The sequence below is a fragment of the Pezoporus occidentalis genome, unplaced genomic scaffold (genome assembly GCF_034315485.1).
Source record: "Pezoporus occidentalis ecotype Australia unplaced genomic scaffold, CSIRO_AGI_Poc_V1 ctg3, whole genome shotgun sequence".
Lineage (NCBI taxonomy): Eukaryota > Metazoa > Chordata > Aves > Psittaciformes > Psittacidae > Pezoporus > Pezoporus occidentalis.
The window spans coordinates 5,317,206-5,332,889 of NW_026914940.1; the positions used below are offsets into that span (position 1 = coordinate 5,317,206).

The 15,684-nt window shown below is 37.6% G+C and overlaps 1 long non-coding RNA gene across 1 annotated transcript; it reads right to left on the reverse strand.

Moving 5' to 3' along the window:
• Positions 1 to 7,939: 7,939 nt before the first annotated feature.
• On the reverse strand, positions 7,940 to 11,266 carry LOC134168030 (uncharacterized). The gene is made up of 3 exons (XR_009966368.1): positions 10,928 to 11,266; positions 10,091 to 10,159; positions 7,940 to 8,318 (listed from the first exon to the last, which is right to left on the reverse strand). It is a non-coding gene; the product is annotated as an uncharacterized LOC134168030 (long non-coding RNA).
• Between the last annotated feature and the right edge of the window lie 4,418 nt (positions 11,267 to 15,684).

A 15,684-nucleotide genomic window follows, 5' to 3' on the forward strand; every position in this document is an offset into this window, starting at 1 on the left:
ATGCTCCATGGCCTCCTGGGCTGTCACAACACCTACTTACCGTATACTTTGAAATGCAGGTATTAATAACAGTACCATTACCTGGAGGGACAGATACTCATTTATGCGTGCACTTTCAAGGCACAGGAAGCTGGTAAATACCAATTTAGATCAGGTGAGACTCAAGGCTTCCGTAAATGCTTAAGTGAGATGGAGAGAAGTATCCTAGCATGAGAGAGCTGACAGGAGCACCAAGCTGTCTGCCTGCTACATACTGACAGTGCATTGGGACAAACCAATGAGTTTTGAGAATCTCAGTGAAGAGCAAGGCACTTAGACTTTGAAAAAAATGTATGTTAGATGAAAAAGGAATGAAGGGAGATAACTGGAAGCCAATCACTACCACTTTTGATGGTAGTGGGAGATAATAAAGGATCAATTAGAAGAACATGCCCGTGATAGTAACAAAAACTGGCAGTGGTACACGGATAAGGGCATTCTGATCACCTGCAGCCCCATCAGGTACCTCAGCTTCCAGTGAACCATCAATAAAGTCCATGGTGATACGAATGAGAGTGCTTTCCAAGAAGTGGTTGTGAAGATCAATCAGGAAAACTCTTCCTGCTATGGTGAGATCTCAGAATCACTACAGTCTCAACCTTTCTGTGTAGTCAGGAAGCACAGCAACACATAATGACTGGGAGCCCCTCTCACTGCAGTCTGCTGAAAAGAAGAGCAGGACAGGATTGTACCTATTTGTGCTTGTCATTAGGGGCTGATGATCAGAATAATCCCATGACAGGAACAATGGTTATCTTTGCAGGACACTTCAGGCGAAGCTTATTTGAACCCGTATATATGTACTGCTCTTAACAGAAGTACATGTTCAAAGGACCTTGAGTTAATTTACCTAAGTTGAAAACACTCTTATACCTTTTCTCCAGTGATCTTGCTTAAGTTCTTGTACCATATTTTTGATCCTTCGACCTGAAAGTTCCTTGAGGAGGAGTCGCTGCTTATCTTCATTGTACTAATGCAGAAAGAGGAATGAGATGGTTAAATTCACTGCATTAGCAGTTTAGGCATCATTCTTATGATCAAACACAACTTGGCCCTTTTCAAAATAATTTATGCTGGACCTTTCCCTATTTCATATATTTTCAGGAATATTCATTTTGTTGTGGCTTCATTAGTCTGTAATGCATGCTAACGGGAAATAATCACAGCACCCATTTCCTCTACCATGTAGAGGAGACAGCTGTCAAGGAAAAGGTTTTGATAACTCATGAAACCTAACAAATTATAAAGAAAACACACATTAGTTCCCAGTTATTGTCATGTAAATAATCCATTTGTTTCATAAACAGTGTCCTAATTGTCAAAAAGGCAGCATGATTCACAACCGATGTGATTAGACCAAGATGTAAACAAAAATATAAAAGATTGATCAAAAGCATTTAAAAGTTACTCAGAATCTAATAATTTGTGGATCGGGTTTGCTCTGGGAGGAAGTAAAAATAAATTATTTGGAGAGGGAAAGTATAACGATCATTGAATAACAGGATACTGAATGAATACTGTGATTTCATGCTAGGGAAAGTAAACAATAGTGAAATGAAAGATGAATTCTCTTAAGAATGGTTATAGGGAATTAAGAGATGGAGGACAAAGGAAAAAGCAACTAAATAATTACCATTAGCCAACATAAACAGAAAGAGAGGTGAAGAATGGAACTTTGCTGAAATGAGGACATTGTTTCCACAGAAGACTCCCTTGGTAACTCCAAAATACATTCATAAAAGAGATTATGGTTAGTCGTAATTACAGTTGTCAAAAAAGTGAGTTCCTTTAAGAATGCAAAGATGATAACTCATGGAATAACTGAAAGCCTTTAATAGACATGCAGTTTAAAGTGAAATTTATAGATTACTGGATCTGTCCATTCATGTTAAAAATCTATGGAATGAGTTAGTTAATTAAACTGCTCAAATTGGAGAGACCACTTCTTTCTCCTAATGGAGACTATTCCAGAAATTATGTAGTATAGTACTTTTAAGAGTGCCGTTGATTGATTTGATTGACAAATGGAACGTCCGTGATGGACAATATGATACTTTAGGGGGTTATATGACATTTAATAGATTTTTTTTCTATGCTTTTTATGATGAGAAAGGAGGACTGCCTCTAGCAGCTAAGGCACAGAATGCTGACATATAGGTAATTGATGAATTAATGTCTCCATGTGAGACTTTGGCTTGACTGGTGCTCAACCAGGTCTTGATCGTGAGTTCCAAGAGGCTTCGATTTCTTCCCTCCTTTTGCAGTAAGATCTGTGGAACATGGACTGCCTGTTGATATGGCAAACATAACAGCACTTAGCTACCAGTGTTCTGAATACTCCTGAATTCAAATTATTAATCATAGTAAAATTATATCAAAAAAGTTAATGAGGAAAAGACTGAATGATGCAGGTAGATAGGAAACAGTGTTCTGAATAAAAATTTCTTACAAGAGGCCAAACACAAACACGGGAAAAAAAAAAAAGAATGAGCGAAATCTTGGAAATGTCCTTTAAATGTGCCATGAAATACATGGTTCCCAAAGAGAAAATTAAGAGCATGACATTTAGTGTGCTATGAGGGAAGTATAACTCTTAGGAGGTGGTATTACTGCTGTGAGAGCCACTTGTTATGCCTCACCCAGAGCACTCTCTGCAGCTTTTGTTGCAATACCTCAGTAAGAACATAATTGCCCTTGAGCTAAGAAGCAGAGCAGCAAGCATAATATCCTTTGAGATGTGTCATAGAGAAAGGTTAAAGGAGTTTAGTCTAGTGTGATATAAGAAAAGACTTTGCAACAAATTAATTGAAGTTGCTGGGCTATTAACAAGCTACCAGCCACGATGTGAGAACAGAAAATCACAGAAAAATAAAGCTCATTAGAATGGCTTAATTTTAATACTTAGCCTGCTAAAACACACAACACGCAATAGATGAGATATTCATCTGGGGAAGCTCGAGGTCAGGCTACGAATTCCATCAAATTACACCAATTTACTGCTGAGGATCTATCTTGAAATTAATTTGCCCTCAGAACATTCTTGTTCCTATTAAACCTTTTCATTTTAGTAAGTAGAATAACTTACTAAAATGGATAAATAATTCCTTCAAAGTGACACACAGAGTGAGTATCAAGAAAGTTTTGGATTTTCTTTCTTTTGCTTTGTTTTATTTCTCCCTTGGTGTCATGTTTCCTTTTCTCCTGCTTTCATTCAAAGTCCGCTAAGCAGTACAATTGAGACAGATCAGAATGGGGTTCTTTGATCAATCGGGTTTTAGACAGAAGCGGTGGGAAGACTTTTTTCCTCTCCCTGACACAGTTCAAGCGTTTTGGGATCTTCTCAATGTCAAGTTTAGTTTCATTTATTTCTTTATTGTAAGTAAGTACTTGCCCATAATAAAATACTTACTTTTGAAAGATGCTGCCCTTAGATCACATATTAAACTGCATGTTTATTTGACATGTTTTCAAAACTTAAGGTTAATCTAAGCTGACATACACTTACTTAGTAAAAAATAAGGCCTATAGTTTCATAGCACTCTGTCTGCTAGTGCTTAAACTTGAAGGAAAACTTCTCCATAATGTACTATTTGGAAATGTGTCTGCATGATAAAACTTAAATCCTTTTCAGAGAACATCCTTGGTTTGACCTGGACTCAGGCCGACTCTGAGGTTCTTTTCCATTGATTTTAAGGCCTGAACTGAATGGAAGTTAAGCTTTCCGAGAAAGTACTTAAATAAGAAAAAGAACAAAGTACCATGGAAAAAAAACATGGTTACACTGGAAGCATCCAACCATATAAAATACATGCATTAAAATCCAACAAGAACCTAAAAAGCTGTTCTGTGAGTGATGAAACTGACTTAGCCTTGCTTCAAATGACCTTGTGTGAAGGAGTTGATCATGTACATGGATTCTGTTATTTCTAACCAAAACTGGCTATGAACTCTGATCAAACCCAAATACAAATGAACCCAAGGCAGCATTGGGGTCCACAAAGGCAGTGTCTGTATACTGTAAAGAGTGGATCATGTGTTATGGCCTGTATCTATCTATGCTAGTTCAGAATTGATGCTCTTCTACGGTACTGGAGATCAGGTGCCCTGGGCTTTCTATTTCAGATGAAATATAAACACTTCATTTAATTTAATGGAGCAGTAACTGAAGCTCTGCAGGCCATATAATCCAAGACATTTTTAAATCCCTTTGTCACTCTTCTGGACAAACACAGCAGACATCATAACTATTGACTATTTCCAGCAAAGTTACAGGCAGAGACATTGGTCAAATTTGGGATTTCAGTGTGGAGCTCCAGAAAAGGTATAAGATCATACCTGCTCTGGTGGGTTAGCCCTGGCTAAGGGCCAAAGTCAGCAGAACAGGGGCAATCCTAAATGCTCCACAGCCTTACTGGGAGGAGGACTCTATGCATGAAGGTGACATATTAAGTTTTGAGTCCAGGAAGATGATAGATTGACACTGACTGCTCTGAGGAGGTGGTATACCTTTAGCCCTTTGACTTTGTGCCGACACTTTTCCACATTCACCTTTCCAAGGCCCAGATTCAGTCGTTTCACCTGGACTCCTCTCCCCTGAGTGTGCAGGTTGCACTGAAGACCCCTCCTGATGACACTTGTGCACTGACACCCTGGATACTGCAACTAAGAATTGCCATCGTTTCTTGCCTCAGTTAAATACGCTCCTGATATCTTTTTTTAGTGTAGTAAAGGGATTTGGATTTACATGTTATATGGAGAAATGAGAAATGGAGGAAGAGTTTGCCCTTCAAAAAAACATTCCCCTTTTTTCCTCCTTGGCCACCAATTGCTGCTCACTTTAGCCTCATATGGGATTATGATTTACCTTTCCCTTACAGCCTTTTCTCCTTCCCAGTGAGAGAATCACACCACAGCTGCTTCTTTCAAAACAGACTAGGGGGGGAAAAACCTACCCACAAACAAACCAACCCAACAAAAACCAAGAGGCTAAATCAAAGATGAACACATCCACAACTGAACCTGCACTTCTTGTACTCAATCTGAAATACTTCCTATACTCAGAAGCAAAACTAGTGAAGCAGATGGAAACAAATGAATCCACTGGGTTTGACTACTCTCAGGAAACAATGAGCAAGACTAGAGTTTCCTTTTTTTCTCTGAGTAAGTGCTGCTGCGCAGACTAACCATGCATTGCTAATCGTATTTACAGAGCTGATGTGCTCAAAGGACATCCTGTTGGGAAGCAGAGTGTGGGGAATATGACCTCACGCTTCATGCATTTCAAGGAAATGCTGCAACAGGTTATGAGAAATGTAGATGGAATTGGGAGAATTCTATTAGTAGTGGCAGGAAAATAAAGATAGCTTTCAAATGTGTACCAGCTAAGGGAAACAATCACTTGCAGTTAACAGACTCCAGTTGAAGACCTGAGGAACATGCTTTGATCAGTTCATAGCATTTATTTATTTTCTTGAAGTTCCTTCCAGTTTCTTCCCCATTTTGCAGACACAAATAAAGCTGAAAACACAATAATTTCTCTCTTCCTTATATTAGACCTTCATATAAGAAGGTTTGATTCTAGCCTTTATAAGTCACAATGGATCTTGGGTCTCAAATTTGAGATAATGAAAGTTTCTTGATTTTCAGGAAGCTTTTTTCTTTTTTGTTAGTTTGGTTTTTGGTTTTTGGTTTTCTTTCATTTTGTTTCAATTGTATCTTCTGGAGTGGCTTATATTTCATACAAAAAAAGACACATACACTTAGTCTTTGTGCTTTTTCTAATACCCTATCAATTTAAAGGTATTTCTAAGCATTCTGATTCACTGTGTACAGTGATGATGGGAAGGAAGAACCTTTCACACAAAACTGAATCTAAGATGTACTGCTTAAAAGCAGGCAGTGAATAAGGTATAAGAATTATGACAGAAATAGCAGTTTCATATCCCTGCACAGAGCCCAGATGTATACAGGCTGCTTATGGCCACGTGTGATTACAGACAAGTGTGTTGATGCTCTATATAAATCAGAATAACTGACTTTGGAGCCATCACATGTATGTGCAGAAACTTTTCAAGCCATTCAAACCACTTTTTGGCCTTAAGCCCATTTCTGTTGCCTGGAAGAAAAAGCAGTGGGGAAGTTTAGTAGGGATATTTAAGAGTGCCGTAATCTAGTTATTCTCATAATATTCTTTTTCCCTTTTTTTTCTCAATTGATCTTCATCCTGACCTTGTCTTCTCTTTTACCATTGTGCTAAATCCAAAATGGATACTTAACTGTGGAACAGAGATATTCCGTACCTATGGAAGGAACTCTAAGCTAACTTCAAAGGGAATTTAAGGTCAGTACTGGAGTGCTTAATTTTAGTGGTTTTCTGAGGACAGGATCTACAGGCTGGCATTATCGCTCATCTAGGTTTTTAAGAGTATAATCTGTAAAAAACGCAATACTGACCCTGGAAATCCTCTAAAATGGTTAATTGCAGATGCTATCAGCAGGATGATGCTTCTCAGGAATTTTGGTTCATCATTCCCTTTACAATTTACCATCTTGCCGAAGTAGATAACTCAATGAGTCCATTTCTTGGTGGAGACAGTGATGTGGGTCAGCTTTTCCCAGTAGCCAGTAATTAAAAATACTCATCTGGAATATACAATACCCTGAAACAAACCTGCTCTCTCATTCTGATTCTCTATTGCCACCATCCCAGCTGAACACATAGAACATTTGATCAGAGAATATGCTCAGATATTTCTTTCATAATATCTAGCCATGTTTAAAGAGTGAAGCATAAACTGAGCTACTCACAAAACAAAAAGAGACTAAGTGTATAATTTAATGGTTGTGACACACATAAAGGAAAGACAAATACAATCCTGACCTTTAACTGAAAATATGTGTACTCAAATAGGCAATGAAAACTCACTTGAGACAGGACATGGTCATTCAGATATCAGACTTTTCTTTTACTTTTTTGTTGAAGCTGTTTCAGTTTTTGTTAGTAAGTATGGAAACACAGCTGCAGTCATTTAGGACATCAGATTGGTTTTCTGTTCTTAAACCTGTGAGTAGCTGAAGAAAATTATTTGTAGACCTATTTATTTATCTGTATATTTTTACAAATATTTAGATTATCTATACACTTTATTAAATAATTATTATTTATTATATTTATTTACCTATATATTTTTACAATATCTCAACAGGAGACAAATGGGAACAATATGCCCTCAGATACCTTATACTCTAATTGTTAGCACATTTACTTAAAAGGGATAGGTTTGATATAGCTTAGTCAGAAAAAACTTCAGCTTTTCCATCTCTAGAAGGCTATTTTAACTACTTGACTAAAAGGCAAAAAGTAGAGAATTCTTTTCCCATCTAGCTATGTTCCACAGGAAATTACTAGCTTTCTCCTTTCTCTCCTTTTTATTTTCAGAAAAGGGTTTAGCAATTTAACTTCAGGAGAAGAAACAGTTTATGAATCCTGAGAGGGCTGAGCTACTTGGAAGTTAAAAGCCTCTGTCCTCAGAAAGCATTTACTAAAATTCCTGTCTTCTGAATATCATGAGTTGGGAATCATATCCTTCCTCTGGCACTCTATAGGAAAGCCTAGGTATGGATAACTAATTCTGCTCCCCAAGTAAATCCTTTAATCCCTACTGCAATTGCTTTAATTCCTACTGCAAGTAAAATCTGAAGTGTCCTCCTCCTTTTCTCGGTTTCTTTTTTGAGTGGTGCCATGACCTCATCTAACATCCAATAGGAAATGAATGCTTTGAACAAGAGGAGCAATGGATACTGTGTTATATCTTTTACAAAATATGTATGCTTGCTGAAGGTTTTAAGCTCTAGAAGGATATCAAAGCTATTTATTGACATAGGCGAGCTTTTAATTTCACTGCAGATGTTTCAGAGTTGAAAACTTCTAAGAAGCATTTTGCAAAGTTGACATCTAACAAAAATCAATGAATTCATAGGTAGTCTCCAACAAGAATCACATCCAATCAATTTTTCATCTTGCATGAGGTTTTCAGGACACTCATTAAGCTATTCTAGGCATATTGAAAATATATTGATCTTTAATGAGGGCATAAACAAATCCTTTGAATGTTGCTGTATTGAGCACTAACAGACCCTATAGATAGATTCAGGAGTGTAGAAAGTAATACACAATTCTAGCACACAGGTTTGCAGTATCAAGTTCACCTTACAGAAGACAATTCTTTGTTACAAGGGCATTTTGTTGGCTCATGTCATCAGGACGCCCAGATCATTTTCTGCAAACCAAGAACATAGAATCAGTCCCAGGATTCAAGGGTAGCTGAATATGACATTTGCAGCAGTGCTTTTTAGCAGATCTTCACAACAGTAGTTATAGGCTTGGACAGGCCTTAAGTCTGATATCCCCAGGCCTTTCAATTTTACTCCATGATTTCTGCATCAATTCCATTGATTATCCCTTGCCATTTATGTAGAATGGCATTCCCAGTGCATCACGCAGCTTCTAAGGATGAAGAATACACCAGATCTTCACAAAATTATTACATTTATTAGTAGAATTCACTAGCTACTTTTTCATGCTACAAAACTTACTCATACGCATTTCCATTACTCATAAAAACCATACAAGTGGACTATGGACGTGATCAAAGAATATTTCAGTTAGATTTGAATTTTCTTATTATTGTTATTTTAATATTTTAAAAAACCTTGAATCATAATAATAATATAAAAAATAAAAAATATTAATGTATATTTCTCAGTATCTAACAATTTAATGACCAATAATTTTCACATTAGTATGATAAGGATATTTTGTTTTCTCCAACATTTTTTTTGGCAATGGATCCAAAGATACTTTGCAATGGAGTCTAAAATTACTTAATCCATGTAAAAGTTGCAAGTTATTCAGCACAGAAAGCAAAAACAGTGGTGACACCTAGAAAAACTGAAGACAGAGGAACCCAACCACTTCTTTTCTTTTCCCAACATACCAAAAAAGAGTGAGTGGTTCACAGAATCATAGATTCATAGAATGGTTTGGGTTGGAAAGGACCTTAAGGTCATCTAGTCCCAACCCCCCTGTAATGGGCAGGGACACCTTACACTAGACCATGTCACCCAAGGCTCTGTCCAACCTGGCCTTGAACACTACCAGGGATGGAGCATTCACAACTTCCTTGCACAAGTTGTTCCAGGACCTCATCACCCTCAAGATAAACATCTTCTTTATGTCTTCTTTTGATATCTTCAGAGAATGGGCAATTCAAGCTATATTTCCATAAGTACTGTTTCTCATTAGTTTTGGAAGTCCAAAAGATCCACGTGACTTTGAAATTTGAAAGTGTTGCCTGATTATCCCGAAGAACTAACTGTGCTCAGAACCTGCATCTTCTCCAGCCCTTAATGCCTGATGTTGACAAAGGTTATCTTCCATCATAGAGTACCATCATCTGCTGCTGTACATCAAACTATCAACTTCTCTTTCCCCTTAACAGTGATGTACTGCTACTGAGAATATGAGGACATTTTCTGTGCCTTTGGTACCACAGCAGAAATCCATGCTGATGTTGACCTGCTGATTTTTACTCTGACCACCTTAAAGGTTGCCTAGTGTTTTTTAGACCTCATTTCTGAAGGTTTTTTCACTCACATCACCTCCAATACACCCACTGTAGTAACCGCTTTAATAAGCTGATGTTTCATAAAAGACACTTGTGTAGGGAAAAAGCCTGTACACTAGTCACAGAGTTCTTTCTTCAACCAACCTTCCATCCCCTGCATCAATAAGGAAGGGAACAATCATACAAAGTAAAGAGCAAAGGATTTCTGATAAGATTTGCTTTGTACTGGGGCTGATTGACTCTGACACCTTAGAGCTTCCCACATCAGGTAACGCCTTTCCTGAAGTCACTGCTGAGTCTGGTTGATAAGGGTACTTGAAATGCTGAAAGCTGTGATCTTGTTAAAAAGGGTCAAAAGAAGCAACCTGAGTAACATTTCAATGGCTGGATTATTGCTAGTGAAGAGAGCAGTAAATGCCACTTACAACTAAATTTTCCACTTCATCCAAGGTGAGGATAACTGTTCTTCTGATACCTTTCCCCCAAGGAAAGCTCTGCAGCAGTAGGCAAAGCAAAGTAATTACATATTTAAAGGTACAGCTGTCTTAGATAAATTCAATGCAGTGGGAAAAAAAGAAAACAACATAAACACAAACCCAGCTAAAAATAAAGGCATTTGTTACAGACATTTTGTTTCTAATAATAACACTAGGAAATGTAGGGATTGTCTGATGTAGTGGAGATACCCAGGATTTCACTGAATTCTCCAAGCAGGAGATGTACAACAGCATAAGATAGCATGAACTCCAAGCACTCTGAATAATTTCCTGAAGGCTCAGGAGAGAGACAAAAGCATTGATGCTCTTCTCTGAATTGCCCCCATGTGCTTTCCTAGTTATATTATACATGAAAGCACTTTGTATGCAAGGAGCTTTTATGCAACATTATTTAGGGAACAGCAACACTGGATGTTGTGGGCAGACAGAGGTTAAAAGTACATAGTGAAACTCATCCCAGAGCTAATGGAATTGTGTAGTGGTAAGATCGTTCACACCTTGCATCTAACAAGCTCAGAATGAGGACATAAAGATATATCTCACTATGCTGTTTAGAGCAGAAAACCCTGCATATTACAGTTGCTTAATCAAATAAAGGAATTTGGACGTTAAAAGAAATAAAAAAAAAAAAAAGAAAAAGAAAAAAGGAGGAGAAAAAAAAGCAAACCCCAAAACAAAAAGAAAAAGGAAATTAAGAAAAAAAAAATCAGCTGGCATTTAGGTACTTCAAGGCTGAAGACATAGACCAGAGTGACTTGTTCTGACCTAGTAGAGCTCCCTGGTTCAAGCAGGATTATTGACTGGAGTCCCTGAGGCCCCTTCCTGCTTGAATTATCCTGTGATCCCATGGTACCAAACTGCCATCTGAAAACACTCTCCAAGCCTAATCTGGACCTCCCTTGTGACTCTGAAAATAGATGACATTAAATCCCAGCTTGAGGACATTAAATAATTAGTGTGGAAGGGAAAAAATCAAGTGTTTTTCTTTAGCTTCCACTGGTGCCAGCTGGATTGATAGACCCTGTATCACATCATGCTGTTATAATCACATAGGTGGGTCTGTCCCTGGCCTGTGTCTCACTCTAAACTGAGGCAGGTGGCCAGAGCTGCCTCATCTTGGCAGTTCAGAAGATCTTTATGCCAAGATACAGTGCCACAAACTAAGCATTTACTTGTATTTGCAGAAGGATTTTAACCAGGATGTCATCTTTAAGGACTCCACAAGACTTGCAACTTATTGAGCACCAGGTATTTTCATACAGAGATAGAAAAGGAACAAAATATAGAGAGAAGGGGGAAAAAGTGCCTTGTATGTCTCAACAGAACATAGAATGTAGAACACTTTCTAAAGAAGATAAAAAAATGGATCCTTAATACTTAGATCTAGGACATCATGGAAGATCTTTTGCTCAGCAGAAGTATATTTTTTTTTATTCTTCTAATTTTAATGCATTTAATTTTATTCTATTACTTCTTTAATTTTAATTCACAGACATTTCTGTATGGTGACAGGAAATGAAAACAAGTGTGGGTATGGACGTCTAGTGGTTAGGGAAGTCCTTAATAGTATTTTATGTAGTGATTTTTCAGTGCAAAATACTCCATTAACTAGAACCCAGGTAAGTACCCCAGAAACTTATAGGCAAATATTTTATATGTATAACATTAATGCTGTCAAAATGCAAATTACAGTAAATAACAGAATAGAAAAAATGATATGTATTTTTAAAAATCACTGTAAGTTTCTGCAGTGCCTATAGCGAACAAAATGCCATAGACAACAGTTCCCTGTATGCTCAAGGGTTTGAAAGACATTTTTTATTTGATGTATATATTTTTGTGAAGTATTTTATTCTATTCTGCTCCTTCTCTTTCCTTCTTTTTTTTTTATCCTTATCATACTACTTTTTACATCATCTATTATTTTACAGGCATCTCTGCTTCCCGAACTGCTAACAGTGCAGTTTGTTCTCACTGCAAGAATAGCTTGAGTTCACCACAGTTTGTTCAAAATCTCTGCAGACTGGTAAACCTTCCACTATATTCACAAGTCTTTTTAGTTCAGGGACCTAATTTAGTCAAACTGGAAGATGATAAGTAAGCTGTCAGAGATACTTTTTTGCTCTCAACTGACTAGTTATGGGGTTAAAATATTTCATTTAGGGGGACTGGTTCACTTCCCATTAATTTCTTCTATTTTTAACACCATCATCCCTTCTCATTCTGCTGCACATACTAAGAACACTATGTACGAAGCTTACCCATGCATAAGTAAAATGATAAATTAGTCACACTTGAGACTTTGTAAACAGCAGAATCATTTCCTGTTTCATAAAAGCAAAAATGGTTAGATGCTTTCTAGGCTAGGAGCTCTCCTTCGCTACAAGCTCTATTGCTTGTAGCATACCACAAGCTAAGATTGCTCTAAAACTGACTTATTCACCACATAAAATACACATGTCCCAGCTGTCCTGGGTTCAGCAGTAGCAATCATTTTTCTCCTTCTTAGTAGCTGGTGCAGCGCTGTGTTTTTGACTTTCGGCCTGGGAACAGAGCTGATAATGCTCAAATGTTTGGCCTGGCCAAGGACTTTTCTGAGTCTCATGCTCTGCCAGGGATGAGGGGAAGCCGGGAGGAACCAGAGACAGGACACCTGACCCAAACTGACCAAAGAGGTGTTCCATACCACAGCACGTCATGCCCAGGATGTAACTGGGAGTTACTTCAGAGCTGGGGCTCTGAAGGGTTGGAGGAGGTATCGGTCAGTGCTTGGTCGGGCTGGGGGGGGTGAGTTATTGGTCAGCTGGTGGTGAGATGTCGTGTTCTCTTCCCTTGTTATTTCCTTTATCATTATTATTACTGGTGGTAGCAGTAGTGATCTGTGTTATACCTTAGTTACTAAACTGTTCTTATCTCAACCCACGGGATTTGCATTCTTTTTGATTCTCCTCTCTGTCCCTCCGGGAGTAGGGGGAGGGAAAGAAATGGGGAGTGAGTGAACGAGCTGCCTGACTAGTTTTAAACCGTGACACCAGCTAAGCCAATTTTCCCCACACTTTGTAAGAGACTATACTGCCTTGTCTGGCACTTCAGAATTCCAGTTCGATGGCCAACATGATAGCTGGAATATTTCCCCTGCACTTTTTCCTTGCACTGTAGTGTGCAGTGGAGATCTGCTAAGAATGCATGGTTTGTAATTAAGACAATACACTTGTACTGCAGAGCTAAAGAACTGAGATATGAACCTGCAGCATTGACCTGTTTCTGATGAATTAAGATGTGACCAATGGGCAAGAAGTCACAGACACATCCTAAGATGGTCTATTTTTATAAACACATTTTTCTCACAAAATAGATCTAAATATGAAATCTGAATTTCAGTTTATGGAGGTTGTGCAAGTCGTACTGTTACTCCCTAGCCCTCAGTTCTGCACCAGAAAAGGTGCAGAGCTCTTTCCAGATCTCAGTAAGTAAGCACAGCATAAGTGGTGTAATAAAACTGCTGTAATAACAGTATTGATAACAACACATAAGAATTAGGAAGAGAAATACAGATAACGAATAAATTTTATGATCCTTCAGATGCTGGGAACCACAATCTCATACAGCATCAGACAGATCCCAGATGAACAGCCTTAGCTTGCTGCTTACATCCCATCTGTGAAGAGGTTCAACATCCTCTCGGAATCAGTGATCCATATCTCATATTTAGAACATGTTCTGAACAAAAGATTGTTGAATGATAACAAAGGGGATACTTTACCCCAAGGAAGTAAACTTGGGAGTATAACAAAGAAGAAGTATAAATTTGTAATGAAGAACATCAGTGGTAACTGGGAGTCCTGTGGGAAAATTCATCAGAAGCTGATGATGCTATCAGTTTGCAGTCAAAAATCAGTATCTGCTAGGTTTCTGAATACTCAGATATTTTAGCCTTCCATAAGCCACAAAAATGAGTAAACAAATTCTTCATTCTTCCTCCCATCAAGTCTCTCTCCGATAGGAAGCTTTACTGATGAAGGTATCTTCTTTAATCTGATATGCACAGACATTTCACTTAACCCAACATGATATTTCAACTTAAAATATCAGCACAGAAATCATAATGTGTGTATTTAAAAGATTAAGAATATCCATCTGACATTTCAGGAAGTCAACATCCAGGTCATGCTGAATTTTATGTTAGCAGGACTGTGCAAAGGTTAGAACTTAGTAAGTTATTCAACATCAAAATTAAACGTCTGAAGTAAATGTAAAATTACTAGATAACAAAAAAAAGGTGTAATAAAGATAAGAACAAACAGTAATACTAAAGTTACAAGGATAGTCAATTTCATACAGCCTAATGTAAAAATAGTAAGGGAAAAAAGCTGTGAGGGTTATGCAGCCTTAGAGAATCAAAAATAAGGGTTTCCCTCCTTGAAAGCAATGGCTCTTAAAAGGCTTGTTCAACATCAAAAGCTCCATACATTGTTTTATGCATTCTTACTCCTACATGGGAGGAAAGGGCCAAGTAGCACCAGAGAATATTCCAGATATGGGAAGAAACAAAGATACACCTCTAGCCTAGGGTGGCTCATAAAATTGGATTGTCGAGAGGAAGTCCAGCTGTGGGGTACCACTGAATGTATTTAGCTGTGAACATCTTTTTTTCCTTATAAATATGCTTTTTGGTTTGTTTTGTTTTCAAAGTTGTGAAATTAAATCCTGCCTTCCAGGAAGTGCATTGATTTTCCATCACCACTGAGAAAACTTCTCCAACAGATAGGTGAAAAAATAAGGTTTCTTTTGACAAATCACAATCAAATGAGAGCCTTTAGCTATTTCCTCCACTCCACCACCACTGGGAAGGAACATGTCTTGCTGTATAACAAATGCTTTTGAAAAGGCCCAATGTTGTTTTTAATTTGGTTTACAGAGTTTGATTTGGAAAGGCCTCAGGTTACTTTATAATCTCATTTTCGTAGACTTTTGTTTCAATAAGTTCTGATGCAAACCAGAAAATTCCATAAAACAGTTACATTATAATTAAATTATATGCTTTCCATGGGTAATTAACTGAGCAATTGTCCTCACATCCAATCTCAAGATTCATCTCTTCTTCTTGACATAAAAGTTTTATAAAATTATTCCAGAGCTGCTTTTATAATTTATTTCTTGTACAACCTAGCTTTGATAGGCATTTTTATGCCCCCATATTTTAGGTACCAGTGATTAGTATGAATCTTCACGAATATTCAGTCAATGTACTTCCTGGTACTGATGCCATGAATAGTTTCTTTACTTGAAGCTGAATTTGTGAATTATAGATGCTATGAGATGTATATAATTAGGTGCACATTGGGTGCTCAAGTGAGGAAACCAGGCTTCTCCAGGGAAAACGTTAGATCCCCTGGGAGGTCCCTGAAAACGTCTTTCTTAGGATATCATTGATATGCAGTGCTCCTTTGGGAATTAACTTAAAGTACCTGAAACTCTTTCAAAATCTGCCCTTACCAGGATGTATTATAAGCATGATTTGT